This window comes from Crocuta crocuta, unplaced genomic scaffold (genome assembly GCF_008692635.1).
Source record: "Crocuta crocuta isolate KB4526 unplaced genomic scaffold, BGI_CrCroc_1.0 scaffold52, whole genome shotgun sequence".
NCBI classification, from domain to species: domain Eukaryota; kingdom Metazoa; phylum Chordata; class Mammalia; order Carnivora; family Hyaenidae; genus Crocuta; species Crocuta crocuta.
The window spans coordinates 1,088,295-1,115,612 of NW_027528617.1; the positions used below are offsets into that span (position 1 = coordinate 1,088,295).

General features: G+C 35.3%; 1 long non-coding RNA gene across 2 annotated transcripts in view; it reads right to left on the reverse strand.

The window, feature by feature from the left end:
- Positions 1–455: 455 nt before the first annotated feature.
- The window catches only part of LOC144224146 (uncharacterized), a 524,297-nt gene continuing 497,434 nt past the window's right edge, over positions 456–27,318 (reverse strand). For both annotated transcript variants that reach the window (XR_013332956.1, XR_013332957.1), the window contains 2 exons: positions 3,227–3,284; positions 456–526 (listed from right to left, as the gene is read on the reverse strand). This is a non-coding gene — a long non-coding RNA (uncharacterized LOC144224146). The remainder of the gene's footprint in view (positions 527–3,226; positions 3,285–27,318) is intronic.

The following is a 27,318-nucleotide window of genomic DNA, read 5'->3' on the forward strand; positions in this document are numbered from 1 at the left end:
GATTATTTGAAAATACCCCCAAAAGGATATCATTGAAATTTTGAAAAACAATACTAATTAGAGGAAGAAAATAAGTTTTTCCAGACACCCATATATAGAATACTATAGTATTTTTTTTCTAAATTTCTATTCACTCAATAATGAAATAAGGGGGAGTCTGTGTGGCTCAATCTTTTAAGAGTCCAACTCTAGATTTCAACTCCAGTCATGATATCACGGTTCATGAGTTTGAGTCCCACTTTGGGCTCTGCACTGGCAGTGTGAAGCCTGGTTAGGATTCTCTCTCTCTTCCTTTCTCTGCCTCTCCCTCGCTTGCTCTCTCAAAGAGTAAATAACAATAAACTTTTTTAAACAAAAGAAAGAAGTTTGGTACAAACCAATTGTGGTAAACATGAGAGAAAGTTCAAATATGCACTGTATTTTTTTAATGATTACATCAATACTTGCTATGGACTGAATGTTTGTCTCCCCAAAATTCATTATGTTGAAGTCCTAATGTCCAAGGTGGCTGCATTTGGAGATGAGCCTGTGAAGAATTAAAGTTAAATGAGGTCACGAGATGGATCCCTGGTCCAATAGAGCTAGTGCCCTTATACAAGGAGAAAGAAACACCAAAATCCTCCCTTGCCTTCTCTCTGCCATGTGAGGACACAACGAGAATGTTTGTAAACCAAGAGAAACCAACCATTTGGCACCTTGCTCTCAGACTGCCAGCCTCCAGAAGTGTGAGAAAATGAATTTCTGTTTTTTCAGCCTCCCCAGTCTATGGCATTTTGTTTTGTCAGCCTCAGTTGATGTTTTATTAATTAATTTGACTGATATTCATTGAGTTACTTCTACGTGAAGAGCAGTATGATAGACGTTGTGAAGTTGAATGAGAGATTGTCTCTGCCTTTAAGAAATTTACAAAGCAGCAAAGGAAATTAGAAACATTGGAAAAACCCACAGACCCAAATCTAGAATATAGACATCATAAACAAATGTCAGCAACGTCATTAACTGGTCAAATGATCTGGTAGGCATTCTGGACCTTGTGCAAATTTTTCATCATCAAGCAATTACTGTATTGCAATCCTACATTTAAGCACTTGATCCAGATTTAAGGAATTTCAAAAGCTAGACAAGAAATTCCATTTTTTCCTTTGAAGTTTAAAAGAAACAGTTATGAAAAATGTATACATAGGTCATGGTATATCAATGGATTATACAAATGACATTTACACAAAGGTGAACTTGTAGAATTAAGAAGTTACTTTGGATAGCAAACAGGGAGTTCTAAAGGAGTCATATTTGAATTGGGTCTTGAATGAATAATTTAGTTGTAAGTTCCCAGTATGGTAATCTCATGTGAAAGTCATTAAAAATAAAGATATACCAAGCCACCAAATATAAAAGAAAAGATGAAACATTTTCACCATTAGCAGAAACGGATATGATGCAGAAAAGAAAAGAATTTAGGAGATCACATTTCTGAGATTGTTTAAAGTTAGTTGACAGCAAAGTTAAAACTCAAAATATTTTTCCACTGGAATTTGGCCAGCTAACAATTCAGAAAAGCCAACAACTTGTTTTAGTATTGGTTTCAAACTACAAAAAATATGAATAGAAGTCATCATATCACCCTATCAAATACACAGCAGATTTCATTTTAATCATCACTTGCTTAATTGTCCATGAGCCTTTTAGACCTCACTGATAAGCTCTGAGCAAAAGAGCTCTGTTTTCCTTGTTTACCAATGCATAGTATATAATCAGGAATGAATGTATTTTAGTTTAACAAATAAATGAATACATCTAAAATTATTTCACTCTAAAATGCAAGGTCAGAATTTAATAATAGAAATTAATTGTCCTTGCCACTTTGCCTAAGGATATAATCATATTTCAACATAAGTTAATATAAAAATTATTTAATATTATTAACCATCAAAACGATTCACATACACTTGATTTGGTATGATATAAGGGTACCTGCAGTTACTTATATTTCTTTTGTAGAGTTGCAAATGATGGAGAGAATCATTAAGGACAAGAAACCACATTATTCAGTAGTAGTTCAAAGGTAACTATAAAATATAGAGGTAGATGGGTGTCGAGGTGGCTTAGTTGGTTAAGCAACCAATTCTTGATTTTGGCTCATGTCATGATCTTATGGTTCAGAAGATCAAGCAACCTTTGGGCTCTCTACTGAGCACAGAACTTGCTTGGGATTCTCTCTCTCCCCTCTCTCTGCCCCTCCTCCTGTTCTCTCTCTCTCTCTCTCTCTCTCAAAATATAATACACACATACACACACACACACACACACACACAAACACACACACACACACACACACACACATATATACATATATATATGTAGAAAGGCAATGAACATAGTTTTATTCAATAAATTCTACAAGAGTATTTAGGGTAGTATAATATATAGGGATTGTAGTAATAATAGTTTGCTCCATTCTCAAGGATGTACAAATTATTAAAGTAAAATTTAAATATTGCTGATATTTGCTTAGCAATGTGGAAGTCACTCTACTAAACACAAAGCATTTTTATATCATTTTTATTTTTTAATGAGTAGGACAACAAAAGATATTATCAGTCAAGTCAATCAGCTTGATATTGAGATCTGAAAAGATGCTGGAACAAGCTAACCAAATTAAAAGCTATGTTTAAAGGATAAATGTATATGATAAAGTGACAATACACAGAACCAGTTATGTTATCTCAGTTTAATTTATATTAAAGTACAGGCTATAAAGTTATAGAGCAATAATATTTGCAATACCATTCAACTCGGCATTAGAAATATTTCTGACTTTCTCCTAAATGTCTCTTATCTATTTTAAAATACACTAACAAAAAATGCTGTAATATAATTTTCAGGCAGTGACTACCAGTGGTTGGTTGCCAACATAAGAGAAAAAAATGGACAACACAGGAAAATATTACATAGATCTGAGATTATGTCTAAGAGTAGTCTCTTGGTATTTTAGTAAAATGACTGGGAAATGTAGTATAAATATGAATATTTTTGCTCATGAAACAACAGTGAAGTGTGGCTTGTTTTATAGAAAATACATCAGAAATTTAAGCAATCCTTATCTGTCTTTAACACAGTCAGAAGGGAGAGGAATATAGTCCAGTTATCAGAAATATATACAAAGAAAGCTGCCAAGCAAACTATCTGCATGTGTATTTATGATAGCAAAGTGAAGACATAAAAGTACCTGAGATATACTGATACACTGTCAGGAGAGGGGGTACTCTTCAAGCTTGTTAAATTTCCTAAAGAAAAAAAAGCACATGATCTGTTAGAGAATTGGAATCTTTAATTATCTGGTCTGGACAACTGAAGATGGCTCTGTTATTCATCCAGGGAAAGCAGGAAGGACTGATTCAAAAGGAAAGTAACACGTTTTACTATGTCAATTAAGTAAGTAGTCTGCTGGTAAATACACCCAGGCTGCATTTGGGAATATGATTCTAGCTTCAATGGGTGAAGTCAGAATGAGATATATGCATTTGGGAGTCATACAAATATAAATGGATGCAAGTTGAAACCACAGTCAGGGATAAGCATATCTAAGTAGGATGGATGGATGAGAAATGAAACTGTAGATAATTCTAACATTTAATGGGCAGTTAGAAGATGAGGGTGATATTGCTCTCCACCTATGTTTTAGCTCTATATTTACCACACCATGTTATTATGAGAAATCCTTCCCATATCCTCCATGCCAGCCATTGATATATCATCTCTGATTCTTACTGTTCTTCCCTCTATATAACCCACTGGTCAAATCCTATCAGTTTCTCTTTAGAAATATTTAGGCTCAGCATTTCTTTTATATTCCAACACAATATCCAAGCCCAAGGTCTTCATTACTGCACAAAACTCCTATCTGATAATGTCAATAAAATTCCAATAGCTTCATCCAGTTCAGCCTGGACAATAGGTGTACCATTTCAAATTCCTTTCTACCAGACATCAGTGTGCAGCAATGAAAGTTCCCTTTAACATGATTTCTGATATTTACATCATCAGACAGAAGGACCTGAAGCCTGGAAATGAACTCAGACATTTCAGAGACTAGAAACTTGTTCTTCAACAAGCATTTTCACTGTTGGTATTTTCTACCATCATAATGGGGTCAAAATATGCTTCACTTCCACCCAGGCCACTTTCCTTGGTAGTTTCATCTCCACAAATTGTAATCTAACTCATTTTTGAAGGTCTGCTTCTTCAACTAAAGACCTCCAAATCTAAATCATCCTTCAGGGTTTTAATTCCTCTATGAAATCTCCATAATATAGAAATATCATTCTCTCTAATATCTGAACACCTGCAAAAGTTATTATTATTATTATTGTTATTCAATTTTCCTCTGATTTAGGTTTCAAAGTTCCATAATTCTTACACAAAACACTGTGACTTCTTCCACTAATTTTCTCAAGGTTAGGAACTATGCCTAATACTTTTTTTTTTTGTTTTCAATAACACAAAGTACAGTTAGATAAAACTCTCTAAAATAAATACGTACTTCTTTAAGTTGAAAAAGCAAGCAGAAACCTACTCTTCATTGTCAACTTCTTTGCTTTCTATAAAATGACACCCAAAAAAGTGACATATATTTATGTGAAGAATTGAAGATTGTAAAAGAGAGCCTATAGAAAGAATTTTAGTATCAGTACAGAAGAAAAATGAGCACCTGAATAGTCTGCCCGAATTGATGACCTAAGAGAAGACAACTTATTAAATGAATGAGGATAGGAAAGTAGGCACAAAGGCATGATCAAGAAGAAATACTTAGAACCTATTGGGGTGTCTGGGTGACTCAGTTGGTTAAGCGTCTGACTTCGGCTCAGGTCACGATCTCACAGTTTGTGGGTTCGAGCCCCACGTCAGGTTCTGTGGTGACAGCTAGCTCAGAGCCTGGAGCCTGATTCAGATTCTGTATCTCCCTCTCTCTCTGAACATCCCCTGTTCATGTTGTCTCTTTCTCTCTCTCAGAAATAAATAAAACATTTAAAAAGACTTTAAAGAAAAAAGAACCTAAGAAATCCTGGGGCACCTAGTTTGCTTATTCAGTGGAGCATGAGTCTCTTGATCTTGGGATTGTGGGTTCGAGCCCCATGTTGGGTGTAGAGATTACTTAAAATTTTTTAAAAAATAGTCTTAAAAAGAAGAACCTAAGAAATCTTGCCTTCAGAAACACAATGTACATATTGTGCACTAGTCTTTATTCAATACACTATTAATCTTATATAAAATAAGATACCAGACGTAAACACTTCTATTGAAATATTTCCTCCAACAAAAGTTTCTTCTAAAAGTCAAAAATTTCATAAGCAGAAATAAAGGAGGTAGTTTAGCAAGCAAAATGAAAATATTATGTATACATACAATATATACTGTATTAAATGTATATCAATAAGATGAATCATTAAAGCTGTTTCAATGGGTTTGTACTAGATATAATTCCCTACTTCTCCTCCATTTGGTATTGGAGTTTTCGTGGTAGGAATGGGATTTTAAGAACTTATTACCCTACTCATTTTGTGTTCGATATCATTTTCTCTGTTGCTTCAATTTCATCTTTAATCATAGTTTGTGTATTTATGTGCTCAACATTCAATTTGGTTTCTTCCACATTTAGAATTAAATTAAAAGTATTATAGGTGCCAAATGATCTGGCTTCTAGTTACTTCTTCATTTACCTCCACCATTCTCCCTTCACCCAATGTACTTCAGCCAAGTTGGCATCCTTGTTCTTCCTTAAGCAGTCAAGTGTGCTACAGCTTTAGATACTTTATTTTACCTCTGCATGAAACGCTCTTCATGGCTTCTATACATCTCTATTTAACATTATAACTCAACATTAGGTGCTAGCAGCCTTACATTCTCCTAATGACCATGTTCAATTACTCTGCCAGAATAGTTACTTCTTTCCTTGTCTGCTCATTTCTAAAGTTACTGGTGACAGCTATAGACTCTAGTATTAGTTAAATGGGACCATTACCGTATCCCCAGTGGAAAACTCCCCTCTCTGAGAATCAAGATCTCTAGGCTTGCAAAATCTAAACTTTCAGAACAGAGACTATATGTTTATCAAGTACATGCCTATTGTCTTAGTTCTCAGACACATACATTTATCCAGTGGGGACACAGTACTATATAAAAGCTATGGATCTAGAGTGTATACCATATTCTAGAGAATGGTGCCCAATCTGGCAATTCAGCTGTGCTTTAAAAATTCATCCCACCTGTCTATAAAGCCAACAGCATTTGATATGACTTCTATGTCCCAAACTCACATTTCCATCATGTATTGAAATTTGTCTTTTATGATCTGAGGTGGTAATACATAAAGTCTCAAGTTAGAAAGTCAAACAGTATATAATCTCTCATTAATACTGCTGGGCAAAACATTATGGTCATGAGAAACAATCATATACCAAGGACTGTGTCAGTTTCATTCAAGATGAGTTATTACCCCTTCCAAAGCAAAAGAGGCCCAATATTCACTTGCCGCTAGTGGCTGGTTAGCTTTATTTTTAGACAGGGGTAATACCATATCAGGACCACAGTATTAATCTCTATTGTTGACAACAGAAGTAGCTGGATCTGCCTTAGTGGAAGTCCATAATGTAGTGTGCATATATAGTCGCCCTCCATGCCACCATTAGTACCTCATTCATGTACCCATATTTCAACACTTGAGAGAAATTCACAAATAAAAACTTGCTGGATCATTCTTTCTACTTGGTTGTTTAGTGTCTTTTATATGGTGGTAATCTCTGGTGGGCAATATAAAAACCTTCATAGATGATAGATAGATAGATACATACATACATACATACATACATACATACGTAGATACAAAGATAGATGATTTCCATACACCCTTGAACACAATATTTTAATCTTTTCCATTCCAGACTTATAAGTCAGCCAGACTACTCACTACTGCCTATAAGTCCATGTATATTTTTACCTCAGGGCCATTTCTCTACCAAAACTCCAGCCACTGGAAAAAGCTCCTTTCACTGCACTCCTTTGGGAAGTGCCCCTGAGTGGGCTTGCGTTGTATCATTAACTCATAGACATATCAAGTCTAGTCAATTGTGAAGCATGCTCAGCCATTTTCCATGGTCATTTACCATAATCCCAGTTGGTAAAGTGGTACAGAGTTAATAAATTAGAGATATAACAGAGATCACCATCCTCTTTATGTTTGAGATTCTTTAGTTTTTGAGGTAATATTAACTTCCCATACTCACAGTATGTAGTATTGTTTTTGATTTATGATCTTAGATGAGTAGTTCTGTTTACCACTTGGCTTTCACCTCTATAATACCTGTTGCTGGGCCCATCTTTATAAGAAGCTTTCCTTCAGTCATTGGTTCTGGGTCTAAGAACTGGGTAAATTAGAGAAACTTATCAAAGCACTTTTTGTTGAGGTGACTGCCATTAGGCTTTTGAACAGCCTCCATTCTCTATTTCTTTTGAGTGAATAAATTAAGCCAACCCATATTTTGGCTGCCCATGTATCTTGCCTCTGGTAACACTGTGTTCTATTAACCATTTCTGTGTTTCTCTGGATACCACACCAATCTTACTAATCATTGAGATAATAGCACTCATCCTCTTTCTGATGAATAAGTACCACCACCTCATACACTGTCATGGATTCCAAGATTTCAGGATATCGTTATCCCTACTGCTATCAAGTCACTCAGTTCCATAACAGTATCTCCTATCAGCCCTGGCTACAGAGTACAGAAATTACTGAGTTTATCATTGCTGTTGGTACTGCTCTTATTAGTATATTCCTTATCACATATGGGAGAAACTGTTTTCTGGGCTCTTTTGTGCAACATATCCAACCAGCTAGTGGTGAGTTCTGGCCTTACATCATAGACCCACTATACCATACTCACTCTACAAGCCCATTGATCCTCTCTGTCATCACCTGCTAAAGTTGTGCCAACATTTATACTTCAGTTTGTTTGTCCTCAACTCCCAAGTTTCCAAGGGTCATCTTAGCTACTTGTTAACACCATACTCAAGGTTCATGCCTAGGTGCTAAATTCTATTCCATAGGAAAGTATTTGCATATCGATCAGCTCTCCCCTATTCAACTTTAAACCTCTGCCCCCTTGATTCAGCACCCTCATGATCAAGTCTCATGCATACTCCCTGGATTCCTACTAATACATGTTATCCATACCTTGAACTTCTTTAACAATTGTCCCACACCTCCCTTACTAGGGAGTCCCAACAACAGCATAGCACCAACTGAGCTAAGCTGGGTTTGAATCACTGTTGATTCCTTAGTTCCCAGGAAGGGAAGGCCTTATTGTCTTATAAGGACCTGCCTCATTTGAGGCCTCTTTACTGGTCTTCAAACAAGGGTTCCTTATAGAAGGGCCACTTCTGCCCAGCAGATTCAGGGGAATTAGAAGTTCAAGGATTTCCACAGCATCTTCCCAGAATCCCCTGTTAAGTCTCAGAATTCCATTCTCTCCCTCCTAGGGCCCTGCCCTTAGCATAGTAGATATTCTGGGACTAGGCATTCAACCTTTTCTGAAGGTCCATTACCCTTAGAAACTACATCCTGAGCCTGCCTTCACTCTTTGTGCTTTTAGCTAGAAGAGATGAAAGTTTCCTTCAATACTGCCAAGGAGGCCCTCTAGCTTTCACAAATTGGTGATTAATCAGCCCAAGCCTGTCATTATCCCCCTCAGTGCTCTGCAATGACTTTGTAGTTCCGTATTCTTAATAGTAATTATCATTTGTCTCATACCTCACCAGCTACTGCAATATCCTCCTCAGTATTTTATCTTGGTTCCCTACCAATGGGGAATTAAAGTACAAAATACTTTAAAAAACAGAAATTTCAACCAATCCTGCAACCCTTGGAACTGGGGTGAACCTTCAACATTGTCACAACTTGATGCAAGCAGATATTTTCAAACTCATATCAGACTATGAGGGCACAGGCTGAACCATGAGAAGGTATAAACTTGTGAGAGGTTATACCTATCTGTGACCTTTGGCAACCGCTGGCAAGGGGTAAACTCAGTGATTGTCAGCAGCAGGTATTTCCACTAGCAGAGGGGATTTGGGCAAAGCACAAATAAAGTGTTCAGTATAGCTGAAAATGAATTAACTTAATTGAAACAAAACCAGAAATGATCATATTTTATAAGAGCCAGAGATGAAAAAGTGATTTGAAAATGGTGATTATTCAATACCTTGTTCATTGTAATAAACATAATTTTATTACAGAAGTAATAAACATATCCAATACTCTATAGTGTTACTCAGTACTATACAAAAACATATCCATTAACTTAAGTATTTATTACATGTTAAATAATTTTGGTAACTGGTCTATTAAATGTTTTATATTATGCAGAAGATTGATATAAAAGGGTTGAGTATTTTAGGCTTTTAGTGCCTCAGTATTCCCCACTTGAAACATGGCATACAGATTCCCACTCTCTGAACACATTTTCAGGAATGGATGGGGTTTGTGTATCTGTATTCTCCAAAAAGAGAAATTCTATTAGTTATTAATACATGAAAATAATTCATAAAATTATATAACTCATTACCAACAAATAAAATTTCTGGGGCACCAGAGTGGTTCAGTCAGTTGAGCATCTGATTTGGCCTCAGGTCATGATCTCATGGTTTGTGTGTTTGAGCCTGCATCGGGCTCGCTGCTGTCAAAGGAGAGCCCACTTCAGATCCTCTGTCCCCCCTCTCTCTGCCCCTCCCCCACTCATGCTCTCTCTCTCTCTCTCTCTCTCAAAAATAAATTTAAAAACATTATTTAAAAATGAGAGTTCTGACTGTGGAATATAAATAAGAATAGATCACTTATAAAACCTGAAACATTTCAAGAGAGAAATTTCAACTTTTATGTAATTTTGAAGCATCAGTGAAAGTCTACTGTATAACAAATTTTGTGCTATAATCTAAGTGTACAAGAATAAATGAGTTAGAAGCTCCATCCTCAAGGATCTTTCCATCCAGTATGTGCGGGAGAACACAGTAAGGTAAACAAATAATTGCAATTTAATATATGTGACAGAATAATAACAGGCCTATTAATAACTGTGGTGCAAATTAGAAAATAATCAACTATGGTTGATGAGAGAGAAGGAAATCCCTATTTGGGGAGTGGAGGTTTGAGATAAGTTTGCAATGTATGTGTGTGGGAAGCAAGGGGTTCTGAGCATATGAAAAAGAGAATTCTAATAAAAATGAGACCCATTTAAAGGTACCAGATGAGCAATAACAAAAAAGGAATATCTTGGAGAATAGGGCAAGAAGAGATGTAATGGGTGAATAATATAGGCATGGAGTGAATTAGGCCTAATTAGGAGTTCTTACTCTATACTCTCAAGTATCCAGTGACTACATTTATTAAAGCAATTACTATGTTCTATAGCAATTCTCTTGAATTAGACTATGTTTTTGAGGCTAAGGATTGTGTCTTGGTCACCTCTGTATCCTCTAACACTGTGCCTGATATATTGTTGAGTGGATATTTTGAATTTCACATAGACAAAATCCAAAAATGAATGAATAATGATAATAGTAATAATAATAGCAGCAAATATTTTGGAAGCATTTAGTACAGTGCATGGGTAAATTTTATTTAATTTTCATAACAATTCTATTACTTACATACTATTATTACCCACGGTTTATTTACAGAGGAGGAAATGGAGCTCCAGAGCAAGGTAATTATTTATCCAAGGTCACAGAGCTAGTTAACAATGGCCCCATCACTGAACTAGAAAATATATGGGTATGTGAAAAGGTAGGAGAGACGGCTTAAGGTGTAGAAGGATTCAGAAAAGAATGTATTTGCGGCTGAAGAAGAACTTTGGCAGTATACCCTAGGTGGCTAGAACTGTGGCTGGGAGGCTAGCCTGCTTTCTCTCCTGTGGCTTCTACAGGCTTCTGGCTGGAATGCCAAGTTGTTAGAAGTTTGCCAGTGTCACCCCATCCTGATCTCCCCATTCTCTTCTGTTTCACCCACCCAAATCAGCTGATATTTTCCCCACCTTTCTTTACTTACTCCTACTAGAACAGAAAAAAAAAAGACAAAGAGAGATAAGAGAAAGGGAGGCAAGAGAAAAGGATAATAGAAAGAATAGAAGAAAGACGAATTTGACCACAGACTGCTGCTTTTGGGGGCCTAAAGCACCTCATTCTTCCACACGGAAGAATGTCTGCTAATGTCTCCCACCATCTTTACTTTGGTGATCCTAGTCATGAGAACTTCTGTATTAGATCTCTATAAAATTCTAGGCATTTCCTGGAATTTTTTACTGCACGACTTTTGCATGGTTTCCTCACTTATTTAGTCTAGAAACCTGTATCTATGTCTGCTGACACATTGCCCCATTTCAGAAGATTTTATTTATACATAGAACCTGCAATCTTGTGAATCCATCACTCCTATTCCTAGTCTTACTCATTATCTACAAGGAAATGAGTGTGCACTGTTTCAGAGTCTATAATATCATTTCAATTTATGTGTTTCCCTCCTTACGCTAAGGAAGTAAAATTCGAAAGAGAGAATGGGTTACAGCAAAATTGGAATGAGGATCTGCTTGATCATAAGTCTCTACCTGATAAAAGCCAGAATTTGAGGGAAAAGGAGTGATTCATGTTAATGATGATTCCTTTCATTCACCAGCTTCCTTCCTTCTAGGCCGTCCCTTGGGAATCTATGTAGTGCCTACAAATCCCTCCCTTGATGTCAGCCCACTGAGAACAGGGATAAAACAGCCTTTATCTGGCACACAGAAAACTTCTCCCACATTTTCCTGGCAATAATCCAACACAAGTCCAAACCTCAAAGTTGTCCAGACTATACTAAATGGTCTTTGGGGAACAGCGTCGGAAGGTTTGGGATTTCGTTCCATTTTCTCTTTTGTGTTGCAGAACTAAAGCTATAAACTGTCAAACAGTCAGGTGATATTTTCAGTAACCATTACTTAATGCCCCAGAATACTCCGGGATAGGAGTAGAAGACCAGAATGCTTAACAATAAAACTCAAGGTCACCTCAGGTCTCATCCTTCAAGCCTCAGCTTAAATGTCAATTATTTAGGGAAACATTCCCTGACTTTCTAGTCTTTGAACACTCTCACAGTGCCCTGTGATTTGCCCCATAGTAGTTACCATAATTGTAATTATTATTTCTACAATTATGTCAATGCTTTCCCCACTAGTTCCTGAACTAATAAAGCTGACCTAACATCTTATTTAATACTGTAGGCTGCATGCTTATGTCCATAGTCCCAATGCCCCTTATCATGCTCTATCGTCTTTTTTTTCTTAACTCTTATCACCTAACATCATTTTATATAGTTTACTTATTAATCACATTTATTACTAATTGTTTGTCTTCCACATGAGAATGAATATTCTACAAAGTCAAGAACCTTTGTATTTTGTTCGTTGCTATATCCTGAGTTCCTAGAAGACTGTGTATATAGAATGTGCATGATCAATATTTATTGACTGGAAAAATGGGGAGGGGAAATATTTCTCTGGTATACTTCACGTCCACAATACCCGGTTGATTGTCTTCTTAGGATTTCACCCTCAATGCCTACTAATTTGAATATTAATGAAGGCAGGGGATGAGCATGAATGAATAAATAAAAGATGCAAATAGCTTTGAAATGTTATTTTAACTGCCTATAACTAAATCCTTCAAACCTGTATCTTCCTATAAAACAGTTAGTTTTACTGTTTATCCCATAAACTGAAAATAGGTCATCATACAATATATCAAAATTATGCAGGCTCTATCTAATCCATGTAATTCTCTTCTAGTTTGTCTGAATATGTATGTTTCTGTATGCGTGTGTGTACTTTAAGTGGTGACATTTTTCCTGTGCCACAGACAAGTTGGAGAACTAGGGAACACAAAAACATAGATGAGTTAATATATACGATTAATTTTGTTTGCCTTATTTCCATCCTTGTTTTTATTTCATCCCTTCATTTAGATGAAAATTTCTGAAGAAGCATGTCATGTAAAAAAAGGACATCACATAAACTTTACTCTAATACCATATATGTATAGGCATGAGTATATATTTTGGGGACAACATATATGTTTATGGACATATATTTCCACACAGAAATATTTTTTAAATAGTTTATTGTCAAGTTGGTTTTCATATAACACCCAGTGCTCACCCCACAAGTGCCCTCCTCCATGCCCATTACCCCTCTTCTCCTCCCCCCCAGCCCCCATCAGCCCTGTTTGTTCTCAGCATTCAAGAGTCTCTTATGGTTTGCCTCCCTCCCTCTCCCCCACTATTTTTCCCCTTCTTCTCCCCCATGGTCCTCCATTAATTTCCTCCTAATCCTCCTATACATGCAAACATATGGTATCTGTCCTTCTCTGCCTGACTTATTTCACTCAGCGTAACACCCTCAAGGTCCATCCATGTTGCTGCACATGGCCAGATTTCATTCTTTCTCATTGCCATGTAGTGTTCCATTGTATAGATAAATCGCATCTTCTTGATCCATTCGTCAGTTGATGGACACTTAGGCTCTTTCCATGTTTTGGCTATTGTTGAGAGTGCTGCTATGAACATTGGGGTACATGTGCTCCTATGCATCAGCACTCTTGTATCCCTTGGGTAAATTCCTAGCAGTGCTATTGCTGGGTCATAGGGGAGTTTTATTGTTAATTATTCCACACTGTTTTCCAGAGAACTGCCCCAGTTTACATTCCCACCAACAGTGTAGGAGGGTGCCTGTTTCTCCACATCCTCGCCAGCATCTAGAGTCTCCTGATTTGTTCACTTTAGCCACTCTGACCAGCATGAGGTGGTATCTCAGTTTGGTTTGATTTGTATTTCCCTTATGAGGAGGGATGCTGAGCATCGTTTCATGTGTCTGTTGGCCATCTGGATGTCCTCTCTGGATAAGTGTCTGTTCGTATCTTCTGCCCATTTCTTCACTGGATTGTTTGTTTTTTGGGTTCCACACAGAAATATTAAATAATTTCAGTATTAAAATATCTAATAATCTGAATGTTTCTCAGAAGACAAATAATTTCTCATGAGAAAATTACTAATATACATTTTCTTTAGTTATATATATTGGAAGATCCTATCCAATATGTAATGGTATTCACGTTAGTTGAATCCTTCTATTTCTCTTTTACTTTTATTTAATCTCATAGCCAAAAGAGTATATTTTAAAGAGGCTTCTTTTGTGTGTGTGTGTGTGTGTGTGTGTGTGTGTGTGTGTTAAGAATGCTTAAGATCTGTTCTCACAACTTTCAAACCATATTATTGGCTATTGTTGTCGTGATGCACACGAGGTACTCAGAATTTATTCTTCTTATAAATGAAAATGTGTACCCTTTGTCCTACATCATCCAATACTCCTTCCCACCCAACCCCTGAAAACTACCATTCTATTCTGTTTTTATGAAATTGGCATATTTTAAGACTTCACATATAAATTATACAATGCAGCATTTGTGCTTCTCTTCTGCCCTATTTCACTAGCACAATGCCCTGCAAATGGCAAGGTTTCCTTCAGTTTTATGGTTAAATAATATCCCAGGGTGTCTGTGTGTGTGTGTGTGTGTGTGTGTGTTGTGTAGTGCGTGAAAATGAAAAATAATACAGCCATTATGGAAAACAATATGGTGGTTCCTCAAAAACAAAAAATTGAACTGCCATACAATACAGCAATCCCACTCCAGGTACATATCTGAAGGATATATACTTTTTATATATGGATACATTTTTTTAAGAATCAATAATCGTTTCTTTGAATTAATATTTTGGCAGATAGTTTTAGAATAAAGTTGTAGTCCTAGATGTCACATGGCCACCTAACATCCTCTGAGGCCACAAGAACACTGCCTATTACATAATATTACCAAATGGCTATGAAATCCGACTGGCATTTTCTGAGATACGTCTACAACAATCGATGTCAATCATAAAATCTTCTCTTAAGATCATCTATTACTAAAAAAAGAGAATTCAGGATACAGATTATGTCTTCATTGGCCATAGCAAGTCTTATGTTTGTGTTTCTAGGTTTCAATCCATAAGCAATTGAACAAATGGGTGGTTGACTGGGTCCCTTGCTAAAAGATTTTATAACTAGCAGTTACAAGTAACTGAAGAAGCAATACCATCAGACTAATTTTGTATTTGTGGAATAATAGTTTAAGCCCCAGATTACTAGGATAGTTACATCCTATTTTAATCATATCCTTCCACCTTTAAAGTTTTTGATTTGGCATATAAATATTTTTACTTGGTTATTTCACTAGCATAATATCCTTTGGTCACAAATGTCAAAACTTCTTTCTCATCAAAGCCATCTATGAGAAGCCTTCAGCTAACATCATCCTNGTAGAGATTGATTATTTGGCTACTGTGAATAATGGTGCAGTGAACGGGGAGTACATATATCTCCTGAGATAATGGCTTCATTTCTTTTGTACATATACCGAGAAGTGAGATTGCTTGATAATATGGTAGTTCTATTTTTAATTTCTTGAGGAACCTCCATACTGTTTCCCATTGTGGCTGAATCAATTTACTATCCCAACTACAGTGCACAACAGTTCCATTTCCTTCAAATCCTTGCCAACAATTGTTGTCTATTGTCTCTTTGACAGGTGTGAAGTGGTATCTTGTGGTTTTAATTTTCATTTCCTTCATGATTACTAATGTTGAACATCTCTTCATGTACGTTTTAGCCATGTGTATGTCTATGCAGTTCCTTTGCTCATTTTTACTTTTTTTTTAAAAATGTTAGCCATACTTACAGTTAAATTTTTTCAAATTTTTGTTTAAATTCTAGTTAGTATTTACTAGAATACTATACTATATAACATATAGTATAATATTGCTTTCAGGAGTAGAATTTAGGGGCACCTGGATGGCTCAGTCGGTTAAGCATCCAACTTTAGCTTAGGTCATGATCTCATGGTTCATGGATTTGAGCCCTGCATCGGGCTCTGTGCTGACAGCCTGCTCAGAGCCTGGAGCCTGTTTCAGATTCTGTGTCTCCCTCTCTGATCCTCTCCTGCTCACGCTGTGTCTCTAACTCTCAGAAATAAATAAAAACATTAAAAAATTTAAAAACAGAAGTAGAATTTAGTGATTCATAACTCACATACAACACCTGGTGCTCAACATAAGTGCCCTCCTTAATACCCATCACCCATTTAGCCCATTCCCTCCATCGACCTCCCCTCTAGCAACCCTCAGTTTGTTCTCTATCATAGAGCCTCTTATAGTTTATTTCCCTCACTGTTTCTCTTTTTTCTCCCTTCCCTTATGTTCACCTGTTTTGTTTCTTAAAATTCCATATATGAGTAAAACTAAATGGTACTTGTCTTTCTCTACCTTATGTATTTCACTTAGCATAATACACACTAGCTTCATCCATGTAGTCATAAATGGCAAGATTTCATGCCTTTTGATAGCTGACTAATAGTCCATTGTATATATATATACCACATCTTCTTTATCCATTCATCAGTAGATGGACACTTGGGCTCTTTCCATAGTTCGGCTATTGTTGATAGTACTTCTACACATAGTGGGATACATGTATCCTTTTGAATTTGTATTTTTGTATCCTTTGGGTAAATACCTAGTAATGCAATTACTAAGTCATAGGGTAGTTCTATTTTTAACTCCTTGAGGAATCTCCATACTGTTTTCCAGAGTGGCTGCACTAGTTTGCATTTCCACCTACAGTGCAAGAGAGTTCCCCTTTCTCTGCATCCTTGCCAACATTTGTTTCTTGTTAATTTTAGCCATTCTGACTAAATGTGAGGTGTAAGGTGTGAGGTGGTATCTCACAGTAGTTTTGATTTGTATTTCCCTGATGATGAGTGATGTTGAGCATTTTTTCATGCATCTGTTAGCCATATAAATATATTCTTTGAAAAAATGTCTATTTATATCTTTTGCTCATTTCTTAACTGGATTATTTGGGGGGGTTGGGTGTTAAATTTGATAAGCTTATAGATTTTGGACACTAACCCTTTATCAGATATGTCATTTGTAAGTATCTTCTCCCATTCTGTAGGCTGCCTTATAGTTTTGTTGATTTTTCCTTCATGGTGCAGAAGCTTTTTACCTTGAGAAGTCCCAGTAGTATATTTTTGCTTTTGTTTCTCTTGCTTCCAGTGGAGTGTCTAGACAGAAGTTGCTATGGTCTACGTCAGAGGTTGCTGCCTGTGTTCTCCTGTAGGATTTTGATGTTTTCCTGTCTCACATTTAGGTCTTTCATCCATTTTGAATTTATTTTTGTGTGTGGTTTAAGAAAACGGTCCAGTTTCATTCTCCTGCGTGTTGCTTTGCAGTTTTCCCAACACCATTTGTTGAAGAGACTGTCTTTTTTCCATTGGATATTCTTTCTTGTTTTGTCAAAGATTAGTTGACCATATAGTTTTGGGTCCATTTCTGGGTTTTCTATTTCACTTGATTAATCTTTGTGTCTGTTTCTGTGCCAATACCATCCTGTCTGGATGACTATGTCTGCTCATTTTTACAGATTGTTTTTTTGTTCTGTTTTGCTTTTGTTTGCTTTGTTTTGTATTTTGTATAAGTTTCTTATGTATTTTGGATATTAACGCTTTATCAGATATGTGATTTACAAATATTTGGTGACATTCTATAGGTTGCCTTTTCATTTTGTTGATTATTTCTTTTGCTGTGCAGAAGCTTCGTTATAATCTGTTTGTTTATGTTTCTTTTGATGTAATCCCACATTGTAATCCCATAAACATGTCTGTTTTTCCTTTTAAATTTGTTAGTATTTGTTTCATATAATTAGGTGTTGGGAATGTGTGTGTGTATAATATTATAATTATTAAAATATAAATATGTATTTATATATATAATTTAGAATTGCATCTTCTTGATGAATTTACTGCTTTATTATTTTATAATGACCTTCTTTGTCTCTTGTTATAGTGTATAGCTCAAAGTCTATTTTGTCTAAGTATAGCTACAACTGCTCTCTTTTAGTTTCCACTTGCATAGAATACATTTTTCCATTCTTTCACTTTGAGCCTCTGAGTGTTTTAAAGGCAGACTTAAGTTTCTTTTAGGCAGCATAAAATTGGAGCCTGTGTTTACATCCATCCAGTCAATCTGTCTTTTGATTGGATGATTTAATCCATTTACATTTAAAGTAATTATTGATAGGTATGAGTTTACTAATACCATCGTATTGTTTTCTAGCTGTTTTGTGAGTCCTTTTCTTCCTCTCTTACCATTTTCCTTTAAAAATTGATGATTTTTCCATAGTGTTATGCTTTGATTCCCTTCTCTTTTTTCTTTCATGAATATAGTGTAGGTTTTTGCATTGTGGATACCATGAGACTTACATGAAACATAGATGTTATGGTCTATTTTACATTGATAAAAACTTAATTTCAACTGCATACAAAATGTCACTTCTTTATTCTCCCTTTTTCATGTTTTTGATGTCAAAATTTACCTCTTTTGATATTCGGTATTTATCTACCAATTATTGTAGCTATGGTTATTTTTAATACTTTCATCCTTTAACCTTCCTTCTAGAGTTCCGTGGGTTGACACACCACCGTATCATAGTATTAATGCATTCTGAATTTGACTATTCCTACCTTTACCAGGGTGTTGTATATTTTCATATGTTTTTATGATAGTAGATAGAATCTTTTCATTTCAGCTTGAAAAACTATTGGCAATTTCTTATAAAGCAGATTTTTTGTTTCTCTGGGCATCTTTATTTCTCCTTCATTTTGATGAATGACTTTGCTGGGTAGAATATCCTTCATGTTAGTTTTTTTCTTTTTCTTTTTCTTTTTCTTTCAGCACTTTGAACATATCATCTCACTTTCTCCTGGACTGTGAGGTTTCTGGTGACAAATCTGCTGATAACCTGGGCATGTAAATTTTTTTCTTGTTCTGTTTTCAGATTCTCTGTTTTTAATATTTGACAGTTTTATTATAATGTGTTTTAGAGAGGATCTCTTTAAGATGAGCTTGTTAGGTTATCTATGAACTTCATGAAGTTGGATATTCAAGTCACTCTCCAGATCTAGGTATTTCTCAGCCACTAATTTTTAAATAATTTTTCTGTCCTAGTCTCCCTCTCTTCCTCTTCTGAACTCCAATAATTTGCAAACAATTTCTTTTGTAGTTGCTGTTATCATATAGATCACATAGGCATTCTTCATTCTTTTTCACTGTTTTCTTTTGTTCTCTCCTTACTGGGTAATTTCAAAATTCTTGTCTTGTAATTAAGACATTTTTTCTTCTGCTTGATTCTTTCTACTATTGATGCTCTCTATTGCATTTTCTATTTCATTCATTGTATTCTTCATATCCAGCATTTCTGCTTGATTATTTTTTTAATTTCCATTTCTTTGTCAAACTTCTTATTTTGTATAATGTTTTCCTGATTTTTGTTGAATTGTTTTTTTTGTATTCTCTGTTTTTAATCTTTTTTTTTTAATTTTAGCTTTACTGAGTTATAATTAACATATAAAATTATAGGTTTTTTAAAGACTAATAGTGGTGGTTTACACAAGAGACTCTTAAATACTGAGAACAAACTGAGGCTTGATGGGAGGTGGGGGAGAAAGGAAAATGGGTGATGGGCATGGAGGAGGGCACTTGTCGGGATGAACACTGGGTGTTATATGGAAACCAACATGACAATAAACTATATTTTTAAATAAATAAATAAATAAATAAAGATTTTTAAAAGTCTAACTATGGTGGTTTAATATACATTGTAACTGGGTGGCTCAGTTGGTTAAGCATCTGACTCTTGATTTCAGCTCAGGTCATGATCTCAGGTATGTGGGAGTGAGCCCCATAATGTGCTCTGCACTGAGTGTGGAGCCTACTCAAGATTGTCTCTCTCTCTCTCTCTCACCTTCACCCTCTCTCATGCTCTAAATACATACACACACACATTGTGAATGGATTCCCCCCATCTAGTTAACTATCACATCCATCACCTCACATATTTATCTCTTTTTTCATGATATTTTGTTATTTTCTTGTAGGTCATTGAATTTATATGTAATGCTATTTTGATTTCTTTAACAGGTAAATCACAGATCTCCATGTTTTTGGGACTGATTACTGAAAAATTATTGTGATCCTTTGGTAGGGTTATGTTTCCTTGATTTTTAATGTTCTTTGAAGCTTTGTGTTGCTGTCTTTGTATTTGAAATAGCACTCACCTCCACTGGGCTTCACTAACTGTTCTCTCCAATGCAACCAAACTCATTTTTTTAAATTTTCTTTAACAGTGTGCTGGAACTTGTTTGGTGGAAATATGGATTTCCACAAAGGCTTTCTCATTCGTGGGTAATTACCTAAGACAGTCTTTTCTTGTGGCTTCTCGACCACAGCCTAGGGAAGTTGAATCCAGTTCAAGGGCTACTGTAGGGCCCACAAATGGGACCTAGGTCTGTATGTTCATTATCCAATAAACAGGTAGCAATATGCCACCAGGTTGTATGGTATATGCTGCTGCACCCTACAGCTCCAAAAAGGCACTTTTGTCTATAAATAAATTCCAAATTGTTATTGTTGAGAGAGAGAACACAAAGAAGGGGCATCTTATTCAGCCATGATCCTGCCTATTTTATTTAAATAATGGTTGCTTAACAATATTGCATTTTGTTACCAACAGTCAAGTGCAAGTTGGCCTTGAAGAACCAAATGCTATACAGTTTCTTTATGCCATGGTAAGTAATCATTTTGAACACTTTTCATAATTTTCTAGTTGACTAGAAATATCTATTTTCTTCAATGTTAAAATCTCACCATATTTTTTTTAATTTTTTATTTATTTATTTATTTATTTTATCACTTGTGGGGATGAGCACTGAGTGTTATATGGAAACTAATTTGACAATAAACTATTTGTAAAAATAAAAATAAAAAAATAAATAAAATCTCACCATATTTTTAAAGGCTTTGGTGAGTATAACTTAAAAGCATTTTTGAGAAAAAAAAATCTTATGAGGCTTCATTTTCTCCTGTTTGAAAGTTTCACACCTTTGAAGTTTCTGCTTCTCAGGAGAAATTGATCTTTCCAGTACAGAATTTTCCAAGTTATGTTTTTCAATACTTTTATATCATGAATAAATCAAAGCTTATGAATAGTCAGATGAAAGAAACATAGGTTTTCTCAACCACCCTGTTTCTTTTCTTTCTCTAACCATGGTCTTTCTCTTTCCAGGCAAGTTTTATCTACATGAAGGGAATGTGACCAAATCCCCAGCCCTCCTGCAATGATCACTCTCCATCTCTTTCACCCTGGCTACAGTGAAGCAAGTACTCTAGTGACTTTAATATGTATGATGATAGTCATAAGGACATATTAAATACCGTATACTTCTAGGAACTAAATTTAGCTTCTGCCTCTATATTTAAAAAGAGAAACTGAACTAAGTTTACTAACTTCCTCTTACAAATGGCCATCTTAGATCATCCAGAATAGGGAAGAACAGAAATAAATATTTTTTTCTCAGTCACTGGATCTATGCTAGCAGAAAATATAATACAAACAAATTGAGTCCAAACAGTAAGCATTATATTTCAAAATATGTTTCTGTTCTAATTATTTAGATATTTCTAGTAATAACATATAAAGGTTGAAGTGCCCATATAACCCCCTTGTCTCTTCCTGTGTAGACACAAAGAAAACCTATCAAAATCCTGAAACACTACAATCAAAACTATAATATTGAACAGGAAATCAGAGACTAATTTTTCAAAGTAGAGTTGAAATAGACTTTATACATATCAGTGAAAATGAATACAATTCCTTTCCATTAAATGTGTAAAACTTAACCCAATTCATCTGATACTAAATACATTAATTGTATGTGGTATTGTTTTGATGTCAGCCATATTTCGCATTTCAAACCTCAGTGACAAATAACTTTCTGACCCATTGCTTCCTCTAGCTTTGTTGCTAAATATTATGCAGTTATATCTGACCATCTAATTTTTCAAAATATTTTTATATTGACAATGTTTACTTCTAAATCTCTAATTTATATATATTTTAATCCATGTTGGCTAACATTTGCAAAAAGAAAGCTTTCTTTCTTCATCAGTTGGAGCCGTTTGTAAAGAATAAATTTTTAAAAAGTGCTATTTTCAGATTCACCTTGCTTTCTACACTCCTGCTTATACCACTATTACCTTGAAATATGGGCTGTCCTGCATGCTCGGAGTACAGACATCCTGGGGCAAACATATTGTTTGGACACTTAATTATATATTTTTGTCTTTAGTTACTTTTCTTTGAATTAATGGTTTATTTCAGGGATATAGGCATGTTTTTATGGTGAAACATCTCTATCTAACTATTGCCTACAATTACTGTGCATTACTGCAGCACTGTCAAATGAGAGTCAATAATTAAATCTGCCAAAACAAACCTAAGTCTTTATAGTCACTGGGAAATTAATTACTACATAAAGAAATAAAACTAATCACATTCCCAGATTATTCCAAAGTGGTCATTTTATAATACTGCCTTCTAGGTGATCATTTGGATTAAGGACACCATTTCCCCTGAAATGTCTGCCTCCTGAAAACCAAAAGACATCAGAATAAAACTAATTTCATTCTACTTTAGACCACTATTATCTCTACCCATCGCACCATTTTATCTTCAGCTGTAATCCCAGGAGGTCCTCTTCTTAATTTTCTTACTTCTCTTTAACCAGGAGTCAGTCACTACCCAGTTATCCAGAGCAAAGACGATTGACCATTTAATAAGGAATTACTGCCATCTTGTGGCCATTATAATGGAAGGCAAATAATCCTAATGCACTGGGCAAGAAAAAAGGACTCGGGTGTTATGTGCTCTTTTATCCATTTACTTCCAATATACATCATTAAAGAGGCACCGTAATGCACATTGTTTTTTAGTGAAAATATGTACACTAGTATTATAACACTCAAAAAGATGATCTCTTTTCCACACTTGGTCAAAATGTAAATGTACAGTGATCTACAATAAAACTTGAGTCTCCACAGGATAGAAAATTATGTAGGCAACTAAACGGAAGCATTAGTAATTCCTATTATCTATTGCCTACATCAGTAATTTATCTTCATTTATTTTAATGTAAAGAATTTGTTAAAGGTCATAATTCAGTAGGTTCAAATATTTCCAACTCTGAAGTGACATGTTTGCCACACATCTCAATAGCCCATGTCAGCACCGGAAATTGGCCAAAACCTACTAATAACCAGAAACAGATTTGAAATGAATGCTTCTCTCAGATCTGTATGGCACATGTTGTCTTCAATATTCTGTCTCTTGACATGTGACAAATTTGCAAATTCTGCATTTTTAAGATTCACATGATACAGCCAGTAAAGCACTGGCAGTGAGATAGAATGAGCACATCGAAGAACACTTTGTTCTGAAACTATAAAGCAAAAATTCGACCCTGTCTCTTTATCAAGATATCTGAAATGCTATATGAAGTTAGATTTTTTTTGAGCGGAAATGTCAAGGAGTATTTATCTGCATGTATTTGATCACATGAAACACCTTACTAAAAACTTGTTTTTCAAATAAGTGGAGGTTCAAAAGGAACATTTTGTTTAGATCCCCATTCGATTTGTATTGATTCTAAAGTGTAAAACCTTAAATACTTACTAGAAAACACTCCACCTGGTGGTAGAAGCAAAAGGGTAGCCACTTTCTGCAAAAGCCCCTCAGAAAAAGAGATGGAATCAATCAACAGAATACACGTTTAGTTAGAAACTGTGTAAGATACTCCACTGCAGTTGGTGAGCATCTTAAAAGCAAAATCCAGACAGAATCTGTCTCTCTATAAATCTTTCCACCCCTTTCCATTACTTGTTAGGTATTGTTGGCTCTAAGCCATCTGATTTTACTATGATTTATTAACTGCTATGCATTATATATGAGATTCAGGTTTGCTGAAGAGTTACCCTTATGGTCATTGTTGCATACAAATCAGCTACTGTTAGAGAGGTTTATTGCATGATTTTATGCTGCTAGCACTTTTGTTAGGCAGTAGTATAATATGTAACTGGAAAAGAGAACCCTTCCTTTTATATTTTTCCATATATGTTGTTAGCACATGCAGTGCATGTTAAGAACAATAGTCCTTTGTTTTAGTCTGTTTATAAACAGGAGAAAAAGCATCCAGAACAATAGATGAGAAGAAATAAAAACCTGTTGTCTAAATCAGAGGGATTGGTATTCTCCAAATCACTGTTACAGCATTGAGTCATTTTCTCTGGTAAGACCAACTGAAACGTGAGAAAGAGCAATAATGTGAGCAAAACCAATTTACTCTTGGTAGGAAATTGGAAAAACGGTAGCAGAGGTCTAAGCAGGTCTGTCTCTGAAATGAGCCACCACAAAACGGTGCTTCCACACTCTTTTTACATCTAGACATTTGATTAACTAAGTAATTCAACTCAAATTTCTAGTCCAGCTCTCAGCACAGGGAGTTGAAAGCTTGCGTTTAGCACTGTTCTTACACGTTTGCTCCCAGCCGACATAAACAATCAAGAGGAAAGCAGCACATTACCTAAATGGCCTTGGTTTACCTACAACAATCACAAAAAAAAAAGAGAGAGAGAGAGAGAATGGATATTGTCTTACATATCCAACAGAAAGGGAAGAGGTGTGACTGATCATATTTTTTCAAGTGGACAAGAGAGAGGGATGCTTTCCTTCCTATCTGAAATCCTGCCATGTTTCTTTAACCACAAGCATTGCCGTCCACTTCAGTGTGGCATATGTTATGAAGTGTTTCTGAAGAAAGGTGTCATTGTTCAGTAACAGCACTATGTCCAAGAAGAATAAGGCAAATACTCTGCAGCTTTAGCTTTGGTATGACTGTTCCAGGTATACTAGAATCATACCCACTGAGACATATGTAAAAAAGCTTTAGAATCTCATGTATGTGGATTATGTAAGGTATATATGCCTTTTAATTCTTGTTTAAGCCAACTGTTAATGCATTTTCTAGTTTTTTAAATAGCATGATTTCCTCTTAATTAATTGAGTAATAATAATTATAAGATAGGTTCAATCAGAGTCACATTTAAGAAAATCTGGACAAAAAGTTTAGTTCAATAAACAAAAAAGCTTAGTTTTATTGGATGCCCACTAGGTGTCTACTGATAACTTTTAAGCATAACAGTCATAAATGGATAGTTAGTTGACATTAGAGAGTCTTAATCTTTACAAGTCTTTGATTTTTATAGACATTTTTTGAATATTTATTTATTTATTTTTTAGGAAGACTCACAGAGAGGCAGGCACAGAGGATCCAAAGTGGGCTCCCTGACAGTCTGACAGCAGTGAGCCTGGTGTGGGGCTCGAACTTACAAAGTGTCAGATCATGATCTGAGCTGAAGTTGGACGTTCACCTGACTGAGCCACCCGGGTGCCACAATTTTTATACACATTTTTAATGTATATTGAGTATTTTCCCACAAAAAAAAATGGCAAAGAGATGTCTAAAAGGGAGATGAGGCACTTGAAGAGGACAGGGAAAATGACCCAAGAGAATGAGCTGTGCTTATAAATGGAGAACCTGGGAATGTGTCAATTATGGGTTATACTAACCATACATATCTAGAGTCTATGAATTCATAAATAGCCTTTAAACTCTCAAGACTATTCCAGTTTCTAGGATCAGTGGTTTGAGAAATGCCTTAAATACAGGATCATAATTTTGTGTCATAATCCCACCCTCAATTTTCTTTTAATTTTTCTCCTCAAAGGGTATATGATTCAGAAACGTGGAAAATCCAACTCATGAAAGGAAACTATTAACTAGTAAATAATGCAGTTATTAAATGCTTTGTTTTCCTTTGGGGGTGGGGTGGGAATGCAAAAACCACAAAATTTTCTGTTTTTTAAAGATCTTCAAAGTGGATAATTGAACCATCTCAAAAGTTAGCCCCAAACTACTCTCACATGTACTTGGCATATATTTTGTATTCTTTTCTAAGATTACTGTACACACTGCCTATTTTCCAGGTGACTAACATGAATTATAATGAACTACACAACCATAAAGTGAAGATAATGGGTATGCAATGTTTATTTCAGCTTCTCTCTCCCAATAATATTATTTAAACTGATACACATCATTTGGCCTTGGCAATCTAGACCCTCAGGTCTGCGACAAACCCTAATTAAGCTAAGTGGTACCTTTTCCAAGGACATCTGCTCCCAAAAGTTTCAAATATCCATAACAAAGCAGGATTTTTCAGCCTCTAGAAACATTATGATTAATATAGAAGTATTCTTTTTCTAAAAGGGTAGAGTTACAAATTGAGATACTGCTTCCATTTTCTTAGAACTGTAAAACCTTGACTTACTCCACTTCTTTCTTTTCTTTGTGTTTCTCTGGCTATTGAGACTCTCTCACCAGTTTGACAATTTAATAATTATTAAAATTTAATAATTAAGACAACATAAACAAACATCAAAATATTACAATGCAGTAGAGGCCCGAAGAAAATCTAGGATGGTTTTTTGTTGTTACTCGTCTTGATCTTTGTAAATTTACTAAATAGTTTCTTTAAGAGTGTCTCTATGTGGCAAAGTAAAATGAACACTATTCCAGTTGATGTGAATGGGTAAGTGGTATAAAATGACACACAGATTAAAAAAAAAACCGACACACAAGTGACAATTTTTACATCCCTCAAAATTATAAATTTTTATGTTAAGTTTTAGAGGTTTGCTGAGTTTGTGTGATGGGTTGGACCAAGATAATTAATAAAGTGTTAATACGAGTGTTTCATATGTTTCGAGACAAAAAGTTTGGTTTTGATTTATTTTATTTTTATGTTTTTGGTAATGAGAAAAATTTAAATAAATGGTTGTTTAATCTAATTCTATTAAACTTATAAAATGCAAATTTCCACATTTTCTGGTAATCAGAGATGTAGGGGGGACAAACGTTTTTGAAATACCCATATGGGTAGAGTGAATTTTTGTTCGTGTGAAAGTTAAAGGGTGCCTCTCTCAGCAACACTGAAATTGCACCAAAGCCGAATATTTATTTGGTTCAACCAATGTTCAGTGGTGAGTTTTAGTGGTTACAGTCTCGAATGGTATACAAAAGGAGAAGAGGTATTCCAAACTGGGCAGGGTGGGAGAGTGCTGCACAAGACTTCGAAGATTCATGACAGAATTTGATCTTTGTTTTCTAAAACTGATTGGATTTAAGTTACACAGA